The following is a 25,419-nucleotide window of genomic DNA, read 5'->3' as shown; positions in this document are numbered from 1 at the left end:
GTGGTGGATGTGGTGGATGCTCATCTGGATTAGCCTGATGACACACTAAATTCGTTCACTATATACATCATTGAAGTCATTTGTGGTGATGGGCATTGTACAAAGGTGGTAAGATATTCAGTTCTCAAATCAAAGCAGAGATACCCTTCAGGACAGCAGGTAACCTAGAGGTTAAGAGTGTTGGGCAAGTAACCAAATGGTTGCTGGTTCGAGTCCCCAGGCTAACTAAGTGGAAAATCTGTTGATGTGCCCTTGAAAAAGTGCCCACTTCAACCTTATTGTTCTGGCTAAGCATGTCTGCTACATGATTAAGATGCAATAAAGAAAACTCCTATATGCTTCCTACATCCCAGTTGTTACATAACAGACCTTAAACTGATGACTAAACACTTAACTTCTTGAGAAGGTATCACCAATGTGCTATTGAACATGTGTCTAAGGAAAAGAAGGCATGTACAGTAAATCTATGTAAATGGGCAGCATTGTGGGCTACAGTCAATCTCACTACAAGGCTACTACTAGCCTACTACAGTAGGCTATTCTGTGGTGGATGCTCATCTGGATTAGCCTGGTGACACACTAAATTCGTTCACTATATACATCATTGAAGTCATTTGTGGTGATGGGCATTGTACAAAACAAAGTCGTCAGCGATTGGATCGTCTCTAACCAATCAGAGTATCAAAGCCAACGATGAATTTTAAAACTGGGCTTTACCCATGTCTGTTCTGGCTCAACCCATCAGTTTTTGGACCAGTCAGACGACCCCAAATATTTTTGCATTAGGTGAAGGGTCAGGGAAGTACTCAGATCCAGACGCATTGGTTGTCGCTTAAATTAGGGTTAAAGGTTAATAATAATTATGAATTTGTGGCGGTGGTAACTAGTGAAGATCAGACTCAGAGACTCATTGCAAAGAAATAACTAAAACCCGTGGGCGTGGCGTAGCGTTTAGCTGGAGCAAGGAGTCTGTGTAGCCAGGCAACATCTGGATGCTTGAGTGAGGTTGCTTCACTGCATCACGTGGTTGAAGCATCACGCAGCTGGCTGTATCGCAGCGCGTTTCCTCTATGAAGCATCATCGCGACTGCTGCGCAATTTGACTGCAAGCCTTTGCTACCGATTCCACCTAGACAGCTCTCCAAACGCACAGGTAAGAGTTCAATCCAGATAGGAAAAAGGTTCTGACCAATAATATCATACAATGTTGCAATGTTATTCGGAAAGCACAATAAAGAGCTCTAGCCGTTCTAGCCTCTGGAGTCTCCTCTTTCAAGCTGCCATTAACCACATTATCCAGTCAACAAAGTAGCCTATTTGTGTTTAATATAAAGCAGAGACAAAGGACTTGATAACATGCAGCGTTCAAATGCACATCAAAGGGTCCATGCAGGTTATCCATACAGGACGCGTGGTAGCGCTGTGTATCGCAAGATGCTCACGGTATCGATGTAGCTGAAATATAGGTTGCTGCGGAGGCGGCGTATCGCTGAATTTGATGGCTTTATTTGTGTCAATAGTTTTCAATTGTGCTTAGCCTACTTAGGCCACTGAGTCAATATGTAGCCAGTATGATATTCGGTCGCATAGAACAAAGGACTGAATTGTTGGATGAAAGCGCATCCTATCAGCTTTATTATTGGGCGAATTCACAAATGACTTGAAAGTAGGTTAAGGTAGTAGTGTTTTACTTGCAGTGATGGTGTAAACGTGTACGGTGATATTTCAGTCAATACAAAATGCATGAATTATTCCCCCAATGCCCAAACTATTCATTCAATGCACCCTTCACTCTTCTATTTTGTCTCCTGGCAAACCATGAAATTGATGTTAGGATTGTCAACCTGGACTCAGGGGTAGACGTAACACAGTGAATGTTAATCTATCTCTATCCATTTAGTGTGATATGTTACATTTTGTATTCTAAAAAATGCATGGATGTCCATCATCCATTTCGCATATGTTACAAATTACAATTCATATGATATGGTAACGAAATGCTCTTTGTACAATACGTTACGAATTTGAAATACGTATGACATGATGTTACAAATTCCAATTTGTTGTGGCTAACAATTGCTAGTGACTAGGTGGCTAACGTTAGCTAGGTGGCTAGGGGTTAAGGTTAGAGTTAGGGTTAAGAGTTAGGTTAAAAGGTTTAAAGTCATGGTTAGAGGAAGTATTAACTAACGTGCTAAGTTGTTGTAAAGTAGCTAAACAGCTAGCACATTTGGTTCCTTGGAAGTTGTGGGAATGTACGCTACCATTCAAAAGTTTGGGGTCACTTAGAAATGTCCTTGTTTTCCATGAAAATATACATGAAATGAGTTGGAAAATGAATTGGAAATATAGGCAAGACGTTGACAAGGTTATAAATAATGATTTTTTTATTGAAATAATTGTGTCCTTCAAACTTGCTTTCGTCAAAGAATCCTCCATTTGCAGCAATTACAGCCTTGAAAACCTTTGGCATCCTAGTTGTCCATTTGTTGAGGGTAATCTGAAGAGATTTCACCCCATGCTTCCTGAAGCACCTCCCACAAGTTGGATTGGCTTCATGGGCACTTCATACGTACCAGACGGTCAAGCTGCTCCCACAACAGCTCAATAGGGTTGAGATCTGGTGACTGTGCTGGCCACTGACTGCTTCTTCCCTAAATAGTTATTGTATAGTTTGGAGCTGTGCTTTGGGTCATTGTCCTGTTGTTGGAGGAAATTGGCACCAATTAAGCACCGTCCAAATGGTATGGCATGGCGTTGCAAAATGCAGTGATAATCTTCCTTCATGATCCCTTTTACCCTTTACAAATCTCCCACTTTACCACCACCAAAGCACCCCCAGACCATCACATTGCCTCCATCGTGCTGAACAGATGGAGTCAAGCACTCCTCCAGCATCTTTATTTTTTCTGCGTCTCACTAATGTTCTTCTATGTTATCCGAACACCTCAAACTTAGATTTCTGTCCATAACACTTTTTTCCATTCTTTTTATTGGCCAGTCTGAGATATGGCTTTTTCTTTGCAACTCGGCCTAGAAGGCCAGTATCCTGGAGTCGCCTCTTCACTGTTGAAGTTGAGACTGGTGATTTGTAAGGTACTATTTAATGAAGCTGCCAGTTGAGGACTTGTGTGGCCGCCTGTTTCTCAAACTAGACACTCTAATGTACTTGTCCTCTTGCTCAGTTATGCACCTGGGCCTCCCACTCCTCTTTCTATTCTGGTTAGAGCCAGTTTGCGCTGTTCTGAAAAGGTACACAGTGTTGTACGAGATCTTCAGTTTCTTGGCAATTTCTCACATGGAATAGCCTTAATTTCTCAGAACAAGAATAGACTGACAAGTTTCAGAAGAAAGTTCTTTGTTTCTGGCCATTTTGAGCCTGTAATTGAACCCACAAATGCTTATGCTCCAGATACTCAACTAGTCTAAAGAAGGCCAGTTTTATTTCTTCTTTAATCAAAACAACTGTTTTCAGCTCTGCTAACATAATTTCAAAAGGGTTTTCTAATGATCAATTAGCCTTTTAAAATGATAGTCTTGGATTAGCTAACACAACATGCCATTGGAAGACAGGAGTGATGGTTGCTGGTAATGGGCCTCTGTAGATATTCCATTACAAATCAGCCATTTCCAGCTACAATAGTCGTTTACAACATTAACAATGACTACACTGTATTTCTGATCAATTTGATGTTATTTTAATGGACCAAAAAATAGCTTTTCTTTAAAAAACAAGGACATTTCTAAGTGACCCCAAACTTTTGAACGGTAGTGTACGTTGTTGGTTTCCCATTGGTTCTGGGAAGGAAGCCATACGTTTTCTGACCGGTAAAACTGAACACTTTTTTTTACTTTCTGAGAACAGAAGTGAAAGCTTTGTTAATGTTCTAAAAACATGACTTTAAATAGAACCATGAGGAAACCTGTAGAAAACATTATGCTGAAGTACTGAAATTCACACCTAAGAAACACATTCTCAGAATGTTATGTGCTAGCTGGGTATCCTGCACCATTCCTAGAACTTGTGGGAAGGTTGTACAGTGCATTTGGAAAGTATTCAGACCGCTTGAATTTTTTTCCACATTGTTACATTACAGCATTATTCTAAAATTGATTAAATCGTTTTTTTCCCCCTCATCAATCTATGCACAATACCCCATAATGACAAAGGGAAAACAGGTTTTTAGAAAAGATAGCAAATGTATAAAAAAACGGATACCTTATTTACATAAGTATTCAGACCCTTTGCTATGAGAATCAAAATTGAGCTCAGGTGCATCCAGTTTCCATTGATCATCCTTGATGTTTCTACAACTTGATTGGAGTCCACTTATGGTAAATTCAATTGATTGGACATGATTTGGAAAGGCACACACCTGTCTATATAAGGTCCCACAGTTGACAGTGCATGTCAGAGCAAAAACCAAGCCATGAGGTCGAAGGAATTGTCCATAGAGCACCGAGACAGCATTGTGTTGAGGCAGAGATCTGGGGAAGGGTACCAAAACATTTCTGCAGCATTGAAGGTCCCCAAAAACACAGTGGCCTCCATCATTTTTAAATGGAAAAAGTTTGGAACCATCAAGACTCTTCTTAGAGCTGGCCACCCAGCCAAACTGAGCAATCAGGGGAGAGGGGCCTTGGTCAGGGAGGTGACCGAGAACCTGATGGTCATTCTGACAGAGCTCCAGAGTTCCTCTGTGGAGATGTGAGAACCTTCCAGAAGGACAACCATCTCTGCAACACTCCACCAATCAGGCCTTTATGGTAGAGTGGCCAGACAGAAGCCACTCCTCAGTAAAAGGCACATGATAGCACACATGTAGTTTGCCAAAAGGCACCTAAAGGACTCTCAGACCATGAGAAAAAGTTTCTGATCTGAAGAAATCAAGATTGAACTCTTGAGCCTGAATGCTAAGCGTCACGTCTGGAGGAAACCTGGCACCATCCCTACAGTGTAGCATGGTGGTTGCAACGTCATGCTGTCAGGATGTTTTTCAGTAGCAGGGACTTGGCGACTAGTCAGGTTCGAGGGAAAGATGAACAAAGCAAAGTACAGAGAGATCCATGATGAAAAACTGCTCCAGAGCGGTCAGGACTTCAGACTGGGACGAAGATTCACCTTCCAACAGGACAACGACCGTAAGCACACAGCCAAGACAACGTAGGAGTGGCTTCGGGACAAGTCTCTAAATGTCCTTGAGTGGACCAGCCAGAGCCTGGACTTGAACCTGGTCGAACATCTCTGGAGAGACCTGAAAATAGCTGTGCAGCGAAGCTCTCAATCCAACCTGACAGTGACTGAGAGGATCTGCAGAGAAGAATGGGAAAACTCCCCAAATATAGGTGTGCCAAGCTTGTAGCATCATACCCAAGAAAACACAAGGCTGTTATTGCTGCCACAGGTGCTTCAACAAAGTACTGAGTAAAGGGTCTGTATGCTTACGTAAATGTCACAGTTCAGTTTTTTTTTTTTTTTAGCAAATGTGCAAAAAATATATAAAAACCAGTTTTTGCTTTGTCATTATGGGGTATTGTGTGTAGATTGATGAGGAGCATTTTTTATTTAAATCATTTTAGAATTAGGCTGAAACATTTTATTTTTGTTGAGAAAATAAAGGGACCTGTATACGAATGCACTGTATGCAAAATAACCATTGGACAACCACGCTCTCACCAAGCTCTAAGAAACATATGACTCTCAGAACATTATGTGATAGCTGGGTAAAAACTAGTAAGTAGTTGCTAATTAGCTGAAATGCTAAAGTGGTCCATGATGAGATTCAATCATTTTTTTGCATTGTACCCCTACCCATCCCCCCGACAACCACTCATTTCGTTTTTGTCTTAAGTAACCTTCTGTTTTATGTAACCATACCAAACATAACATATGAGTGTGACAGATCAACGTTTACTATATTACATCTAGTCTTTGAGACCAGGCTATGATAGCAGAGGCTAAATTGACATACCAAGTGCATGACTTAATCCTAGAAGCCTATTGATTTTGCAGAATGGGAGATGGGCAGTGTCCTGTTGTTGAAAACCACATGGCACCTGTATTATGAGGTCTCAATTTCAATTCAGTATGCTTATCATTAAAAATTCATGCAGATTAAACAGTATCGCAATTATAGAATTATATTTAGGAAATAAGGTCTTATATTGCTTAAATACACCTAATGTCAGTGATGTAGTGGTAAAAAAGTGGGTATCAACTCCAGTGACCGATCGAGATAAGCCGAATAACCACTGATATAAACCAAAACATTTTACATTTTTAGAACGGCATTGTTTGGTTTCCTTTTTACGCAGGTCTATAGGAAAGGCCTAATGTATATTTCTGTAGTTAAAGAGATTCTCCTGGACTTTTATATACTTTTTAGCCAGTAGTTCTGAATGTAACACTCAAGCCAAAAGTGGTCCTTGAAAATGGCGTACTACGTCACATATGTGAAGATATGTGCACCTCGTCATTGCTCTCTCTCACTTGCTCTGTTGTGTGTGCTTGATGTGCCTCTTTCTACCTGTCACTCATATGGTGAGGGTCTGAAGCTCATTGGTTGAACTCAAATTGTTAGGGGAATGGCCCGCATGGGGGAAATGTAAGGAAAATGGTGCAGCACAGCTTCCAGAAAAACAGTCACTTTCAAACTAAGGATTTCATGGCTAATTTAGTCAAGACAGTAATTCTGCTTATAGATTATGCATGTATGAACTACACATTGACACATCCAGCCCAAAGTGGGAAGTTTAAGAAATGCTTTGTAGTTGGCAAAGTTCTGAAGCATGTCTTTTAAAATGACAGAATGCACATCAGCTCATCCGTCACAAAATAGTTCATTTGGACTGGACATTAGAAACGCCTAGAAAAATAGGATGTGGATATGTTTATTAGAGGTCGACCGATTAATCGGAATGGGCGATTAATTAGGGCCAATTTCAAGTTTTCATAACAATCGGTAATCGGTATTTTTGGCCACCGATTTGCCGCTATTTTTTGTTGTTGTATTATTATTATTATTATTTACACCTGTGTTTAACTAGGCAAGTCAGATTAAGAACACATTCTTATTTTCAATGACGGCCTAGGAACGGGGGTTAACTGCCAAGTTCAGGGGGGATTCGGGGATTCGTTTTTGCAACCTTCTGGTTACTAGTCCAATGCTCTAACCACCTGCCTTACATTGCACTCCACGAGGAGCCTGCATGGCAGGCTGACTACCTATTACGCGAGGGCAGCAAGAAGCCAAGGTAAGTTGCTAGCTAGCATTAAACTTATCTTATAAAAAACTATCAATCTTAACATAATCACTAGTTAACTACACATGGTTGAATATGTTACTAGTTTATCTAACGTGTCCTGCGTTGCATATAATCGTTGCGGTGCCTGTTAATTTCTCATTGAATCACAGACTACTTCGACAAACGGGTGTTGATTTAACAAGCGCATTTGCGAAAAAAGCACTGTCGTTGCACCAATGTACCTAACCATAAACATCAATGCCTTTCTTTAAAATCAATACACAAGTATATATTTTTAAACCTGCATATTTAATTCATATTGCCTGCTAATATGAAATTGTGTCACATCTCTAGCGTTCATTGCACGCAGAGTCAGGGTATATGCAACAGTTTGGGCCGCCTGGCTCGTTGCGAACTAATTTGCCAGAATTTTACGTAATTATGACATAACATTGAAAGTTGTGCAATGTAACAGGAATATTTAGACTTAGGGATGCCACCCGTTAGATAAAATACAGAACGGTTCCGTATTTCACTGAAAGAAAAAACGAGATGATAGTTTCCGGATTCGACCATATTAATGACCTAAGGCTCGTATTTCTGTGTGTTTATTATATTATAATTAAGTCTATGATTTGATAGAGCAGTCTGACTGAGCGGTGGTAGGCACCAGCAGGCTCGTAAGCATTCATTCAAACAGCACTTTCGTGCGTTTTTCCAACAGCTCTTCGTTGTGCTTCAAGCATTGCACTGTTTATGACTTCAAGCCTATCAACTATAATTTAATATAATTTGTGGAACGTTCCAACAGGAATCTATTCCAAAAACTTTGTAAATAACAAGGTTGCCAAAAAACAACGCATACAAAGTTGTATAGCAGCAGAATAAGATACCGGGTAGGGAGTGGTCTATTTCATTGCGTTTTTCACTCATCACGTTTATTCCGAAAAATGTCTGTCCTCACTCTGGTTGCCTATGGACAAACATTAAGAATAAGCTACGTGGTGAGATTATGCCTATTCTGCAGCTAGTTAGCTAGGTTTGTATGTGTTGCTACTTTGTATGCGTTGTTGGTTGGCAACCTTTTACTTTACGTTTTTTGGAACAGATTCCTGTTGGAAAGTTCCACAAATTATACCCACCCCGTCAAGCCTATCAACTCCCAAGATTAGGCTGGTGTAACTGATGTGAAATGGCTAGCTAGTTAGCGGGGTGCGCGCTAATAGCGTTTCAAACGTCACTCGCTCTGAGACTTGGAGTAGTTGTTCCCCTTGCTCTGCATGGGTAACGCTGCTTCGAGGGTGGCTGTTGTCGATGTGTTCCTGGTTCGAGCCCAGGTAGGAGCGAGGAGAGGGACGGAAGCTATACTGTTACACTGGCAATACTAAAGTGCCTATAAGAACATCCAATAGTCAAAGGTATATGAAATACAAATCGTATAGAGAGAAATAGTCCTATAATTCCTATAATAACTACAACCTAAAACTTCTTACCTGGGAATATTGAAGACTCATGTTAAAAGGAACCACCAGCTTTCATATGTTCCCATGTTCTGAGCAAGGAACTTAAACGTTAGCTTTCTTACCTGGCACATATTGCACTTTTACTTTCTTCTCCAACACTTTGTTTTGCATTATTTAAACCAAATTGAACATGTTTCATTATTTATTTGAGGCTAAATTGATTTTATTGATGTATTATATTAAGTTAAAATAAGTGTTCATTCAGTATTGTTGTCATTGTCATTATTATCGGCACCGGCGGTGAAAAATCATAATCGGTCGACCTCTAATGTTTATATTGAAATGTGTTATCTTTTAAATAACATTTGTTTTCTTAGTAACTCATGTGAGCTGCACTTTAATTCAGTTTTCTGTACTGTAAACTGCTAAAAGTACAAAGTGGAGAAGGGCCCTTAGTTAATTCTAAAGTGTTGTATTATATAGCCATTTGAAGAGAAACAAGTTATAAATGGGTTTGAGGGGACCCCACATGGGGCTGGATAACAAGTTTGGGATCTACTGTACTTTTAACCTTTCTGTCTGCGTGCTTCCTCTTTCTGTTTGTCTCCTGCATTGTATCCTGCCTCACCATTATCTGTCAAACTACTTTGTGTAAAGCAAAGTTATTTTGTTATGAGAACTTATAGTAGCCTATATTTTGTCGTGTTTCGGAGGATGCTTGGCTCTCGACCTTCGCCTCTCCCGAGTCCATATGGGAGTTGCGGCGATGTGTCAAGACTGTAACTAACAATTGGATATCACGAAGAAAAAAAAATGAATATTAGCGTTCTGAGCATTTATCAACGCTGGGAACGCAATAATGAGTGGGTAAACTATAATTAACTAAATCAAATGGTAAGTAAACTTTATTTCACAAATATAAATGTCTGCGTAAACAGCATTTACGTTTACCCTCCACTACATCCCTGTCTACTATACAGTAAAAGATACATGTTGTGCTGGAAACCTTTAATGATTTCTTCACAGCATGTTGTTACAAGAGACAATAAGCACACATATTTTATGTATCAGAGTCTTACCTTCCAACCAGCTAAGCCTATATTGTGAGGAAAGCAGATTTTGAGCAATTGGTTTTAATTCCTGGCCCTATGGCATTTTGCCCAGCCTGGGTCACCCTTCATAATCTCTGAAGTGGAGTCAATGATTTCAAATCGGTTACTAGACTTCTCAGGTAAATTAACCATATGTTTCATAGAGCTTGGTGAGAGCGTGGTTGTCCTATTGTAATTTTGCATACGACCTTCCTATAACTTTCTGGGAATGATGCTGGAAAGTTGCTTGGCTTTGGACCATTCAAGCAACTTGACCCCAAAAATATATTTTCTTGGTATTTTGTTACCTTAACAGAATGTTTCCTAAAAGTTCAAAAATGGTTACATTTAACTTACATTTTGGTGATGTTCTAGAAACGTTTCCAACTGGTTTGACATTGGGAATGTTCTCAAATAGTTCAGAGAACGTTAAGAAACAATGTTCTTCTGTGGGAATTTCAGTACTTCAGCATGTTTTATGCAGGTTTCCTCATAGTTCTATGTAAAGTTGTGTTCTCCGAACTTTCAGAAAACATTCCATGAAAAACAGAACGAAACATTACTAACATTCAAAGAATGTTCAAGAATGGTATTCAAGAATGGTATTTAATTAACAACATATACATTCCGTTTTCAGTGTCAACAAAAGTCTTTCTAACCGCTATCTTGTTAAGTATGTTCAGGTGTGTTTGCCGCACCCACTAATTGGCCACACCTGTTCCTAACGAGTGCTTGTTTCCTTTGAAATGGGGTCTGTTTGAATAGACTAAAATGAACAGCTAAAAAAACATGGCATGCTAGCTCCATCCTGGTGGCGCAGTGGACTAATTCCATGGATAAACAACTGAAGATTGTAAGTTCAAATTGCACTGATGCCATCCAAAAAAGTAAAATGTGTTTGCATGATTAATGCAAATTAATTTCCATGTGTCCTATCTGTGCTTGGAGTTTAAAACAACTAACCTAAGCTGACAGTCTTATTGAAAACAATTCTCAGAACGTTAATAAAACCTCCCAGGGAAACTTTCTATGAACCATAGTAAAATGTTCTCAGAACCTCCCTGCAACCAAAAGATGTACGTTACCAAAACAGGCAACATTTTCACTTCTGTTCTCAGAATGTATAAATAACTTTCTGTTTTACCGGTCAGGAAATGTATGGCTTCGTTCCCAGGACCAATGGGAAACCAAAAACGTAGTTTTCACACAACTTCCAATGAACCAAATGTTCTAGCTGGGTGAGGCCTAGGGCTGAAAAATGAATTACGTTTTTATCGAAATAGCAATAGTTGTGCTATTTTGGAACGGCACTTTTTCACTTTTTAAAACTTTTGATTTATTGCTCGAGTTGGAGTTCTCCCGTCTTTTTGCCGCTTCCCAATCCCACACACACCAAGCCCCACCCACTGTCACTAAGTCAGGCAGTTCCTCATGCTCGAGATTCGTTCTGCATGCATTGACAAAACAGTCAACTAATTTGACTGGGGGCTTGCCTGTTTTGCATATTATTTATCCATTAATACATGTCACATATCAGTTTGCAAACAATGTAAAAAATGTATATCATTGAGTTAATAAAGCCACATATACATGGTCTCTATTTTGTTTTCTTGAGTAAGGCAGCTCTAAAATGCAGGTGTTTCAGCCTAGCTCAGTGCTTTCTGTGGTGGTGTGGCAAGCCAGCAGAAAATACGGTGCGTTGCGCCATGATTGGCTCAGTGTTCTGTCACTCATGGGGATACTACGTCACCACCAAGTCTAAGGGTAGAGCTCGAAAATTGAAGCCCTATGGGTGCTGCCATAGAGTTACATTATAAGTGCCTATCCAAGAAGGCTCAAGGTCATTGGCAACAGATAAAATTACATCAAATCACTTTATATCTACAGTAGCTTTGATTGAACTGACTTTCAGAATCTTAGCTAGCAGTCATCATCATGAATCAAGTCGACAATCTACTGGCAAATCCTTTTTAATCCTTGTCGTATGAAGATAAATTATAGATAAAACGTATCGGTACTTATCGGCCATTGGACATAAACATTACACAAGTTGGAAATCGCAAATTTAGCAATGACTGGTTTGGAAGGAATCAGTGGCTAACTGCAAGCATTGCAAAGCAATCATTAGCCTGCTATTCAGTGGAGTGGAGGTCTGGTCCCAAGTCTAAGATTAAGGGTCTCTTTTCCTAGTTTAAAATGATAAATATTCAACATTGGTGAATGTCAATGAAGCATGATTTGTGCCTAAAACAACTATTAACTCGGAACTGCAAAATCGGACTTTAGTGAGTTCAAGACAACTGGGAACTTGGGAAAAATGAGCTATGACTGGGAAAATACATTTTGAACTTTCATCCAACTCGGAATTGTAAATCCGGAACTTGGGCCTCTTTCTAGAGCTATGACCTGAAGATCACTGACGTCATCATGATTCAACTTTTTTTTTTTTTTTTCGAGCTCCCAGTTGTCTTGAAAGCACCATAAATCCAGAGAATGGCAGACTTTGATGACTAAATTTGCCCACGAAGGACTGCTGCGCCACCTTCCTGTTCCAGTGAGCACAGCACAACAAGGTGAGTCCAAAAATGTCTTGTATGCTGCTGCATAAATTATTTAATATGCCAGGGAGATATGTATACTGTAGCTAAGAAAGTAATACTAAGTGTATGTTGTTTAGTAAGCTGTTAGTTGCCCATGTGCCTCACCCTAATAATTTGGTCTATACTCACCTCTTAATTTCGCCTAATGTTCTGACTTGGTGGTGCACATGTAGCCTATAACCCGTTTCTGAGAAATGTAATCATTAAATATTGTAAGAGCTTTCATTGTCTGCTTATATGCCCCCTTTATTTATCCTACGGTTCTGATTTGGTGTACAGGGAGAATGGCCCATGTTCTGAATTCTGTTGCTGTACATTTCAAAAGTGCTGAACAAATAGTTATATTGACCACGTACATCCTAGCTTGCTCATTAATGTCTTAATCGAAATTACGGATTGCCTCTTATCCACTTGTCGTTCCCTTATGCCATAGTTTGTACATCTCAATTGTTTGTGCAAAAGCTTGTTCTTAATCCAAAAGGATAAGGCAAAGAATATAAGAAAATTGTTGGTCCCATGTTTCATGACCTGAAGTAAAAGATCCTAGAAATGTTCCATATGCACAAAAAGCTTATTTCTCTCAAATTTTGTGCACAAATTTGTTTACATCCCTGTTAGTGAGCATTTATCCTTTGCCAAGATAATCCATCCACCTGACAGGTGTGGTGTATCAAGAAGCTGATTAAACAGCACGATCATTACACAGGTGCACCTTGTGCTGGAGACAATAAAATGACACTCTAAAATGTGCAGTTTTGTCACAAAAGACAATGCAACAGATGTCTCAAGTTGAGGGAGCGTGCAATTGGCATGCTGACTGCAGGAACGTCCACCAGAGCTGTTGCCAGAGAACTGAATGATATTTCTGTACCATAAGCCGCCTCGAACATCGTTTTAGAGAATTTGGCAGTACGTCCAACCAGCCTCACAACCGCAGACTATGTGAAATTGTTGCATTTAAATTTTTGTTCATATTTAAATCTTCCCACATGGGAAACACTGACAAACACTTTGGTTTCTACTCTGTCACAACCATCTCCTCCCTAACTTTTGAATTCATTGTCATGCTAAACAAAACTGCATTCCAAGTGCCCACTGTATACCAGGTGTGTGTAATGATGGGGAGCAGGTGTGTGTTATGATGGTTGTCAGGACTGGTGGTTAGTAGACCGGAAAACTTGAGCGCTGGAGTAGGTGTGATAGTACCCTCGACGACGCCGGCCAAAAAAACTGCCCCGACGGCGAGGAGCGGGCCTGTCAGGACGGTGGAGATGGAAATCCCGGACGATGTTGGGGTCCAGGATGTCGACCGCTGGGACCCAACAGCGCTCCTCTGGACCATACCCCTCCCAGTCCACCAGGTACTGAAGACGACCCCCACGATTGCAGGAGTCCAGTAGGGACCTGACGGCATAGGCAGGGGTACCATCGATATCCAGGGAAGGCGGAGGGGTGTCGCGGGAGACGGCATCAGCCAGGGTACCAGGAATCCCCGGCCTGAGGAGGGAAACATGAAAAGAAGGTGAGATCCAGAAGTTGGTGGGGAATTGTCAACGGTATGATACCTGGTTGACTCCCCAGAGGACTTTAAAGGGCCCCACTAACCGGTGGCTCAGCTTCCGGCAGGGCAGGCGGAGCGGGACGATCCTGGTGGAGAGCCATACGCGATCACCAGGATGACGGTCTTCCTGCTCCTTCTGGCGGTGGACAGCGTGCTGGAGCCTCACTTGGGCAGTGTTCCAAACACCTAGTTGCACCAGCTGATTGTGGTGTTGGCGGAGGTGGTATACCTGTTCACCAACTGTCTGAGGACTTTTTCTTCTGCTGCTTACATAATTAATGCGGCAGTATTCTGTGAAGTATACACAGTGAGTCAGGAAGCAGGTGCAGAAAATGAGTTTAGTAATAAGACGAACAAAACAGGAATACCGTACTGAACATGAAGAGAAGATAATCAAGGTGTGTGTAATGATGCGGAGTAGGACTAGGCGTGACCGATAATTACATTTCTATGATTCTAACAGTTTACCCAGGTGTTTTGACCTATAATCACAAGTAAAATTGCATCCAAAATATTTGCTAAAAACAAAAAATGCAAATACATTTTTTGCCATATCGTGCAGCCCTAATGTGAATCATCCTAGTGTGTCTGCAGCAGCCCAGTAGTCTCTAAATATAGATCCATACATCAACAAATAGGACGGCTTACAGCTTGCCTAGAGTGGGCAGATATTGCCTCAACTGAGTATTCAACTACCCTACCGCTGAAGTGCTCACAAGTGACAGGATAGCATTCTCAGCTAAAAGTCGGTCTGCCGTTTTTGTTAGGCAAACTTTGTATAAACCTTGACACTTACAGTGGCCATTGTCACAAAGTAATGACAACTTTAAGACTTTTCAACCAGAACCTGTATTCATAAAACGTTTCAGTGTGGTAATACTGATCTAGGATCAGTTTTGTATTTCAGATCATAATTAATAATATTCTGCAGACTATGATAGCCCCAGGCAAATGTGGTGCAGATTCATGCATGTTTCATGCTTACCGACTGTCTGACACGCTTACGTAGCACACAAATCCCATCCAAACTACCTTGAAATGTTTCCTCCCTAACACACTCGGCCTATTAATTGGATAAATCTGCCATATGCACTGCCTACAATCAATCGAAGTCTAACATGGAATCAATTTGTGCCTATTAAAGCTTGTTAGTAGATCTATTGATTGTCCTAGGGCCAAGGATTTGACACAGATTGTAGACTGAGGGAGCGGTGCCTGTTCTAACATGCTGAAATGAGCAGGGCTCTACATGGCAGAAATTAGCTCAGTCTGTCTCTCAATTCCAATCCTTCATGTTGGTGGCATGGGGGAGGGTTTGCTTTGGGGAGGGTTGTGTGGATTTTTCTGGGCACGGGAGGTTAGTGCATTTTTTCCCTGGTTCACATTCGCTCTTTTGTAGGTTTTACTGTATAATTTCTTCCATCCTAGCCAAATTTCCTCATCTGCTTGCATGCGCATCCTTTATATCAAGGGGTTTTGGTACTTTCCAAATAGCAATATCTGATAGGCAGCGGAGAGGCCAGGTGCATCATTGTGCATGAAAGAACAGTGAAGACACGCAGCTCAAAAAACTCCCCTATTAACAATAGTGGTAGGTGGATCGTTTGTCCAGGTCTGCATAGGCTAACTAGCAATCATACCACACATAAAATCATTCAAAGCTGTAAAAATGTTCAATATCAAATCAAAATGTATTTGTCACATACGCCGAATACCTTACTGTAAAATGCTTACTTACAAGCCCTTAGCCAACAATGCAGTTTTAAGAAAATAGAGTTAAGAAAATATTGACGAAATAAATGAAATTAAAAAAATAACAATAACAATAAAATAACAATAAACGAGGCTATTTATTTTCTATTTTTTTATTTCACCTTTATTTAAACAGGTAGGCTAGTTGAGAACAAGTTCTCATTTGCAACTGCGACCTGGCCAAGCTAAAGCGTAGCAATTCGACACATACAACAACACAGAGTTACACATGGAATAAACAAAACATACAGTCAATAATACAGTAGAACAAAGGAAAACAACAAAAGTCTATATACATTGAGTGCAAATGAGGTAAGTAAAGGCAATAAATAGGCCATGGTGGCAAAGTAATTACAATATAGCAATTAAACACTGGAATGGTAGATGTGCAGAAGATGAATGTGCAAGTAGAGATACTGGGGTACAAAGGAGCAAGAGAAATAAATAAATACAGTATGGGGATGAGGTAGGTAGATAGATGGGCTGTTTACAGATGGGCTATGTACAGGTGCAGTGATCTGTGAGCTGCTCTGACAGCTGGTGCTTAAAGCTAGTGAGGGAGATATGAGTCTCCAGCTTCAGAGATTTTTGCAGTTCGTTCCAGTCATTGGCAGCAGAGAACTGGGAGGAAAGGTGGCCAAAGGAGGAATTGGCTTTGGGGGTGACCAGTGAGATATACCTGCTGGAGCGCATGCTACGAGTGGGTGCTGCTATGGTGACCAGTGAGCTGAGATAAGGCGGGGCTTTACCTAGCAGAGACTTGTAGATAACCTGTAGTCAGTGGTTTTGGTGACGAGTATGAAGCGAGGGCCAACCAACGAGAGTGTACAGGTCGCAATGGTGGGTAGTGTATGGGGCTTTGGTGACAAAACGGATGGCACTGTGATAGACTGCATCCAGTTTGTTGAATGGTGTTGGAGGCTATTTTATAGATGACATCACCGAAGTCGAGGATCGGTAGGATGGTCAGTTTTACAAGGGTGTGTTTGGCAGCATGAGTGAAGGATGCTTTGTTGCGATATTGGAAGCCGATTCTAGATTTAATTTTGGATTGGAGATGCTTAATGTGAGTCTGGAAGGAGAGTTTACAGTCTAACCAGACACCCAGGTATTTGTAGTTGTCCACGTATTCTAAGTCAGTGCCGTCCAGAGTAGTGATGCTAGACGGGCGAGCAGGTATGGGCAGTGATCGATTGAATAGCATGCATTTAGTTTTACCTGCGTTTAAGAGCAGTTGGAGGCCACGGAAGGAGAGTTGTATGGCATTGAAGCTCGTCTGAAGGTTAGTTAACACAGTGTCCAAAGAGGGGCCAGAAGTATACACAATGGTGTTGTCTGCGTAGAGGTGGATCAGAGAATCACCAGCAGCAAGAGCAACATCATTGATGTATACAGAGAAGAGAGTCGGCCCGAGAATTGAACCCTGTGGCACACCCATAGAGACTGCCAGAGGTCTGGACAACAGGCCCTCCGATTTGACACACTGAACTCAATCTGAGAAGTAGTTGGTAAACCAGGCGAGGCAATCATTTGAGAAACCAAGGCTGTCGAGTCTGCCAATAAGAATGTGGTGATTGACAGAGTCAAAAGCCTTGGCCAGGTCGACGAATACGGCTGCACAGTAATGTCTCTTATCGATGGCGGTTATGATGTCGTTTAGGACCTTGAGCGTGGCTGAGGTGCACCCATGACCAGCTCTGAAACCAGATTGCATAGCGGAGAAGGTACGGTGGGATTCGTAATCTGTTTGTTAACTTGGCTTTCGAAGACCTTAGAAAGACAGGGTAGGTCTGTAGCAGTTTGGGTCTAGAGTGTCACCCCCTTTGAAGAGGGGGATGACCGCAGCAGCTTTCCAATCTTTGGGAATCTCAGACGACACGAAAAAGAGGTTGAACAGGGTAGTAATAGGGGTTGCAACAATTTCGGCCGATAATTTTAGAAAGGGAGGGTCCAGATTGTCTAGACCGGCTGATTTGTATGGGTCCAGATTTTGAAGCTCTTTCAGAACATCAGCTATCTGGATTTGGGTGAAGGAGAAATGGTGGGAGCTTTGGCGGGTTGCTGTGGAGTGTGTCGGGAGTTGACCGGGGTAGGGAGTAGCCAGGTGGAAAGCATGGGTAGCTGTAGAGAAATGCTTATTGAAATTCTCAATTATAGTGGATTTATCGGTGGTAACAGTGTTTCCTAGCCTCAGAGCAGTGGGCAGCTGGGAGGAGGTGCTCTTATTCTCCATGGACTTTACAGTGTCCCAGAACTTTTTTGACTCAGTACGGGGCTAAACAAGCTAGCAATTAGCAGACCGGGGTTGGCAAGGTAGCAGTTAGCAGACCGGGTTAGCAAGCAAGCAGTTGGCAGACTGGGGCAGTCAAGCTAGCAGTTAGCAGACCGGGGCTAGCAAGTTAGCCTTTGGGGGACGTCGCAATGGGGGTGTCTGTTTTTGCCTCTTCGTGCGGTGACGTCGATAGACCAGTCGGGGAATTAGTAGGGTTCCAAGCAGCTCTAGATAGCTAGCAGGCCGGTTAGCAGAATGGGCCTTCAGCGGACTTCGCGCCTGAGGGGCCTGTTGGAATCCTCGGGCAGATTATGTCGGTATTCCAGTCGTAGAGGATCGGCGGGGTTCCGTGCCTCGTACCGGCAGTAGAAGGGGTCCGGATATTGTAGCCCAGTAGTGGGCTTCGGTGGTAACACAGGAGCCCTGGCCGAGCTAGCTTCGGGATGGAAACGCTAGCCAGGAGTAGTCACCCGGATTGCAGTTAGCTAGTTGCGAAGATCCAGATGAAAATGTTCAGAGTTTGCAGTAGGAATCCGGGGATATGGGCAAAAAGATATATAAAATAATAATTGGTCCGTTATGCTCTGGTTTGAGTCACGTTGTTCGAACTGGCGAGAGCTTTCCGAGATAAAGGTTAGCTGATGACCGCTAGCAATGGTTTGCTGGCTAGCTTCAGTTGAGGGATTCCAGATCCGAAGTAAATAGAAATACTTTAGAAAAAAAACAGATCCACGCCACATTGGGTGAGGCGGGTTGCAGTAGAGTATTTAGAAGTTGAGGTTTTAGGAAAATATTTTTAAAAGATATGCGAAGAAAAAGAGGAAAAAAATATATACAAGGGACATGACAGGACAAACACGTCTGACTGCCACGCCATCTTGGAGGAACACAGGAGGTATATACAGGAGGTAGCGGTACCGAGTCAACGTGCGGGGCTACAGGTTAGTCGAGGTAATTTGTACATGTAGGTAGGGGTAAAGTGACTATGCAGAGATAATAAACACTGAGTAGCAGCAGTGTAAAAACAAAGGGGGATGGGGTGTCAATGCAAATAGTCCAGGTGGCCATTTGATTAATTGTTCAGCAGTCTTATGGCTTGGGGGTAGATGGTGTTAAGGAGCTGTTTGGACCTAGACTTGGTACTTCGGTACTGCTTTCCGTGCAGTAGCAGAGAGAACCGTCTATGACTTGAGTGACTGGAGTCTTTGACCATTTTTTGTGCCTTCCTCTAACACCGCCTTGTATATTGGGCTGTACGCACTACCCTCTGTAACGCCTTACAGTTGGATGCCGAGCAGTTGCCATACCAGGCGGTGATGCAACCCGTCAGGATGCTCACGATGGTGCAGCTGTAGATCTTTTTGAGGATCTGGGGACCCATGCCAAATATTTTCAGTCTCCTGAGGAGGAAAAGGCGTTGTCATGCCCTCTTCACGACACGTGTTTGGAACATGACAGTTTGTTTGTGATTTGGACACCAAGGAAGTTGAAACTCTCGACCCGCTCCACTACAGCCCCGTCTATGTGAATGGGGGCATGTTTGGCCCTCTTTTTTCCTGTAGTCCACCATCATCTCATTTGTCTTGCTCACATTGAGGGAGAGGTTGTTGTCCTGGCACCATACAGCCAGGTCTCAAACCCTCAAACTTCAGGCCTGTAGCCCTGCATTGCAAAGTCGATATCCACGTTTATAAACACAAGGTTGCTATAGTTATTGTTATTTGTGGTCGTAAACATTATTTTCAGTTAATTCGATGAGGGGAGGCTGTGCAATACATTTTACAGTGGTTTGTGGTTTTGTTTGCCAAAGAGTACATTGCTTTCTCAATGGATGGAGGCATTCCTCAGATGTCCGGCATATAAACATGTTGAGACACACTAGTGGTGGAAAAAGTACCCAATTGTCATACCTGAGTAAAAGTAAAGATACCTTAAAAGAAAATGACTCAAGTAAAAGTGAAAGTCACTCAGAAAAATATTACTTGAGTAAAAGTCTAAAAGTATTTGGTTTTAAATAAACTTAAGTATCAAAAGTAAATAGAATTGAAAAAATATACTTAGGTACAGTATCAAAAGTAAAGTATAGACAGTTAATAATAAGCAAATCAGACGGCACAATTTTCTTGTATTTTTTTAATTTACAGGTAGCCTGGGGCACACTACAACACGCAGACATAATTTACAAACAAAGGATTTGTGTTTAGTGAGTCCTCCAGATCAGAGGCAGTAGGGATGACCAGTGATGTTATCTTGATAAGTGAGTGAAGTGGACCATTTTCCTGTCCTGCTAAGCAATGAAAATGTAACGAGTACTTTTGGGTGTCAGGGAAAATGTTTGGAGTAAAAAGTACATTATTTTCTTTAGGAATGTATAGTAGTGAAGTAAAAGTAAAAGCAGTCAAAAATATGAATAGTAAAGTAAAGTACAGATAACTAAAAATAAATACTTAAGTACTTTAGTACTGTAGTACTTTACACCACTGAAAGACACACACACACACTTCATTATGCATCCCTCTACATAACTGCCCCCCCCTCCCATGGACACTCAGTCATAAACCCAGCCCCTAGAGTCTAGACCCTGCTGTTAGTCAGACAGATACTGTAATGTGACGGGCTTGTCATTTGATACGGGTCTGTCGAGAGGTTAAGGTGGTTGACTGGAGAGAGGTTCCTTCCTATGTGGAGGTTAGCTGTGGCCAGGGTGGCGACACACTCCACTGGCTGCTAACTAGGAAGACACCCTGGCATACCAGAGAGAAGGGAAGGTAGGATCCTTAGTATTTATTGTGCAGACCTCGAGAAATCTCTATTAAGGGCACAAGGAGGCAGTAAAACTAGTCGTGCTCAAGACTGGCATTCTTAGAGCCGTGTCACATTCAGATAGCTTCAGCACTAAAACGTAAAGGGGGATTCTCCATGGGCGGGCTATTATCTATGGCCAGGCTATTCATCATGATTGGATTTTTTAACTGCTTACTGCAACAGACGGAGCATGCACACACATGCCTTTCAATTACAGTATTAGCGTAACTATATCCTTGTTCGGGCTCAGAGTGCAGTGGCCCACTTTCACAGACACTGGGCATCTCAAGGGCATCTAGAGGTGGAGGCTGGAACTGAGGCTGGAACTAGTATCTAGCTACACCATAGGCTTAATACAGTAGGTTGGCCCTTTGATAGGCTTGTTGGTATTGTGGTCATCAGAAAGTATTCATATCCCCTGAATTCAAAATTGAGTAAATATATATTTTTCTCAAATCTACACACAATACCCCATAATGACAAAGTGAAAATATGTTTTTAGAAATTATAGCAAATTTATTGAAAATGAAATACAGAAATATCTAATTTATAGCCTAATTATTCATACTCCTGAGTAAATACTTTATAGGAGCACCTTCGGCAGCGATTACAGCTGTGAGTCTTTCTGGGTAAGTATCAAAGAGCTTTCCACACCTGGATTGTGCAACATTTGCCCATTATACTTAAAAAAAATATTCAAGCTCTTTCAAATTGGTTGTTGATCATTTTCAGGTATTGCCATAGATTTTCAAGTTCATTTAAGTCAAAAGTCAGCCACTCAGGAACATTGACTGTCTTCTTGATAAGCACCGCAAGCGTAGATTTGACCTAGTGTTTTAGGTTAATGTCCTGCTGAAAGTAGAATTCATCTCCCAGCAGACTGAACCAGGTTTTCCTCTAGGAATTTGCCTGTGCTTAGCTCCATTCTGTTTATTTTTAATCCTGAAAAACTCCCCAGTCCTTAATGATTACAAGCATACCCATAACATGAAGCAGCCACCACTATACTTGTAAAATATGTGACTGACGTCTCGATTCGGTCTTATATTGCAAAATTTGAAATTGTGTTTTTTACATTGGATAAAACTAGAGACTCAGAGCTAGAAAATTGTATATCATACACTACAGTTGAGGAACAATGGGAATGTAACCTCGCTTTTGAGAAAATCGCCCTTTAATGTTTTGGTACACCTACTGGAGAGCTCTTTGTTGTCTACACCCACACCCTCTTAAGCTTTAAGCACCCATCGCTTTATTTAATTTTTCATTTTTATTTCACCTTTATTTAACCTGGTAGGCCAGTTGAGAACAAGTTCTCATTTACAACTGCGACCTGGCCAAGATAAAGCAAAGCAGTGCAACACAAACAACAACACAGAGTTACACATGGAATAAACAAATGTACAGTCAATAAAACAATAGAAGACATCTATACAGTGTGTGCAAATGGCGTGAGGAGGTAAGGCAATAAATAGGCCATAGTAGCGAAGTAATTACAACTTAGCAAATTAACACTGAAGTGATAGATGTGCAGGTAGAAATACTGGTGTGCAAAAGAGCAAAAAAGTAAATTAAAAACAATATGGGGATGAGGTAGGTAGATTGGATGGGCCATTTACAGATGGGCTGTGTACAGCTGCAGCGATCGGTAAGCTGCTCAGAAAGCTGATGCTTAAAGTTAGGGAGGGAGATAAGTCTCCAACTTCAGCGATTTTTGCAATTCGTTCCAGTCGTTGGCATCAGAGAACTGGAAGGAAAGGCGGCCAAAGCAGGTGTTGGCTTTGGGGAAGACCAGTGAGATATACCTGCTGGAGCACGTGCTACGGGTGGGTATTATGGTGACCAGTGAGCTGAGATAATTTTAGAAAGAGAGGGTCCAGATTGTCTAGCCCAGCTGATTTGTACGGGTCCAGGTTTTGCAGCTCTTTCAGAACATCTTCTATCTGGATTTGGGTGAAGGAGAAACTGGGGAGGCTTGGGCAAGTAGCTATGGGGGTTGCGGAGCTGTTGGCCGGGGTTGGAGTAGCTAGGAGGAAAGCATAGCCAGCGTAGAGAAATGTTAATAGAAATTCTCGATTATCGTGGATTTATCGGTGGTGACAGTGTTTCCTAGCCTGAGTGCAGTGGGCAACTGGGAGGAGGTGCTCTCATTCTCCATGGACTTTACAGTGTCCCAAAATGTTTTGGAGGTAGAGCTACAGGATGCAAATTTCTGTTTGAAAAAGCTAGCCTTTGCTTTCCTAACTGACTGCGTGTATTGGTTCCTGATTTCCCTGAAAAGTTGCATATCGTGGGGACTATTCGATGCTAGTGCAGTCCGCCACAGGATGTTTTTGTGCTGGTCAAGCGCAGACAGGTCTAAGTGAACCAAGGGCTATATCTGTTCTTAATTCTACATTTTTTGAAAGGGGCATGCTTATTTAAGAGGGTGATGAAATTACTTTTAAAGAACGAACAGGCATCCTCTACTGACAGGATGAGGTCAATATCCTTCCAGGATACCTGGGCTAGGTTGATTAGAAAGGCCTGCTCGCAGAAGTGTTTTAGGGAGCGTTTGACAGTGATGAGGGGTGGTCGTTTGACTGCGGATCCATAGCGGATGCAGGCAATGAGGAAGTGATCGCTGAGATCCTGATTGAAAAGAGCAGAGGTGTATTTGGAGGGCAAGTTGGTCAGGATAATATCTATGAGAGTGCCAATGTTTACGTATTTATGGTTGAACCTGGTAGGTTCCTTGATAATTTGTGTGAGATTGGGGGCATCTAGTTTAGATTGTAGGACTGCCGGGGTGTTTTAAGCATATCCCAGTTTAGGTCACCTAACGGAACGAACTCTGAAGATAGATGGGGACCATCAATTCACATATGGTGTCCAGGGCACAGCTGGGAGCTGGGGCGGGGTCTATAACAGGCGGCAACAGTGTGAGACTTATTTCTGGAGAGATACAGTTTTTAAATTAGAAGCTCGAACTGTTTGGGCATAGACCTGGAAAGTATGACAGAACTTTGACAGAACTTTGCAGGCTATCTCTGCAGTAGATTGCAACTCCTCCCACTTTTGCAGTTCTATCTTTACGGAAAATGTTGGGGATGGAAATCTCAGAATTTTTGGTGGCCTTCCTAAGCCAGGATTCAGACACGGCACTGACATCAGGGTTGGCGGAGTGTGCTGAAGCAGTGAGTATAACAAACTTGGGGAGGAGGCTTCTGATGTTAACGTGCATGAAACCAAGGCTTTTACGGTTACAGAAGTCAACAAATGAGAGTGCCATGGGACACGCAGGGCCTGGGTTAACCTCCACATCACCGGAGGAACAGAGGAGGAGTAGGATGAGGGTACACATGACAGCCCACTTGGAGTTTGCCAAAAGGCACCTAAAGGCTCTCAGACCATGAGAAACAAGATTGTCTGGTCTGATGAAACCAAGATTAAACTCTTTGGCCTGAATGCCAAGCGTCACATCTGAACTATCCTTACGGTGAAGCATGGTGGGAACAGCATCATGCTGTGGGAATGTTTTTCAGCGGCAGGGACTGAGACTGGTCAGGATCGAGGGAAAGATGAACGGAGCAAAGTACAGAGATCCTTGATGAAAACCTGCTCCAGAGCGCTCAGGACCTCAGACAGGGGCAAAGGTTCACCTTCCGACAAGACAACGACCCTAAGCAGACAGCCAAGACAACGCAGGAGTGGCGTCGGGACAAGTGTCTGAATATCCTTGAGTGGTTCAGCCACAGCCCAGACTAGAACCATATCAAACATCTCTGGAGAGACCTGAAAATAGCTGAGCAGCAACGCTACCCATCCAACCTGATAGAGCTTGAGAGGATCTGCAGAGAAGAATGTGAGAAACTCCCCAAGTGTAGGTGTGCCAAGCTTGTAGTGTCATACCCAATATGTCGTGGCTGTAATCGCTGCCAAAGGTGCTTCAACAAAGTACAGAGTAAAGGGTCTGCATACTTATGTAAAGTTAGCAAAACAGTCTTAAAACCTGTTTTTGATTTGTCATTATGGGGTATTGTGTGTATATTAGTGAGGATAAAAACGATGTAATCCATTTTGGAATAAGGCTGTAATCTAACAAAATATGGAAAAGTCAAGGGGTCTGAATACTTCCTGCAGGCACTGTATGTAGGGTTGCAAAGGGAGGATATATTACTGTAAACTTGTTATCTTTACACTTCCAGAATCTTTGTGGCTTTCAAGTTTTTTTAATGTATTGTATCACATTACATATAGTGTTCTTTTTGGGTACTTCAGGTTATCGCAAGTATCTGAAACTATCTCTGTCCCTATCACAAGTAAAATATATAAAATAATCAAATAAGATTTTAAAATACAAATTTGAATGACAAGCTGTAAAACATTATCCTAAATATAAACCATCAACTGAATGAATACCATTGGTGTTTAATATGAGGGTTTCAGCATGAAATATTATTTATATATAAAATGTTTTACAAGCACTTATTTATTTTAATATAGAAATATGTCTGTGTTGTAAATATTTGCCACCAAACTGGTTGCAGTTGTGAAAAAGTCAATGGTTGGGAGAGTTAATTGAAAATAATGCCATTGAGATGCTTTTTTTTCTCATAAATTAGGCTATTTTCTCTTGAACAATATGGTG

The 25,419-nt window shown here is 41.7% G+C and overlaps 1 protein-coding gene across 4 annotated transcripts in view; it reads left to right on the top strand.

Annotated features, from left to right (window-relative positions):
- Nucleotides 1-834: 834 nt before the first annotated feature.
- The window catches only part of slc4a3 (solute carrier family 4 member 3), a 122,120-nt gene continuing 97,535 nt past the window's right edge, over nucleotides 835-25,419 (top strand). For 2 of the 4 annotated variants that reach the window (XR_001323203.2, XM_014164421.2), the window contains exon 1: nucleotides 835-1,153. The gene's annotated coding sequence lies outside the window, so the exon portion shown is untranslated. Of the gene's footprint in view, nucleotides 1,154-20,618; nucleotides 20,753-25,419 lie in introns of those variants that run through there. The other 2 variants (XM_045704527.1, XM_045704526.1) reach the window with 2 other exon arrangements.

The sequence above is a fragment of the Salmo salar genome, chromosome ssa21 (assembly GCF_905237065.1).
Source record: "Salmo salar chromosome ssa21, Ssal_v3.1, whole genome shotgun sequence".
NCBI lineage: Eukaryota > Metazoa > Chordata > Actinopteri > Salmoniformes > Salmonidae > Salmo > Salmo salar.
This window is presented reverse-complemented; position numbering and strand designations above follow the sequence as displayed.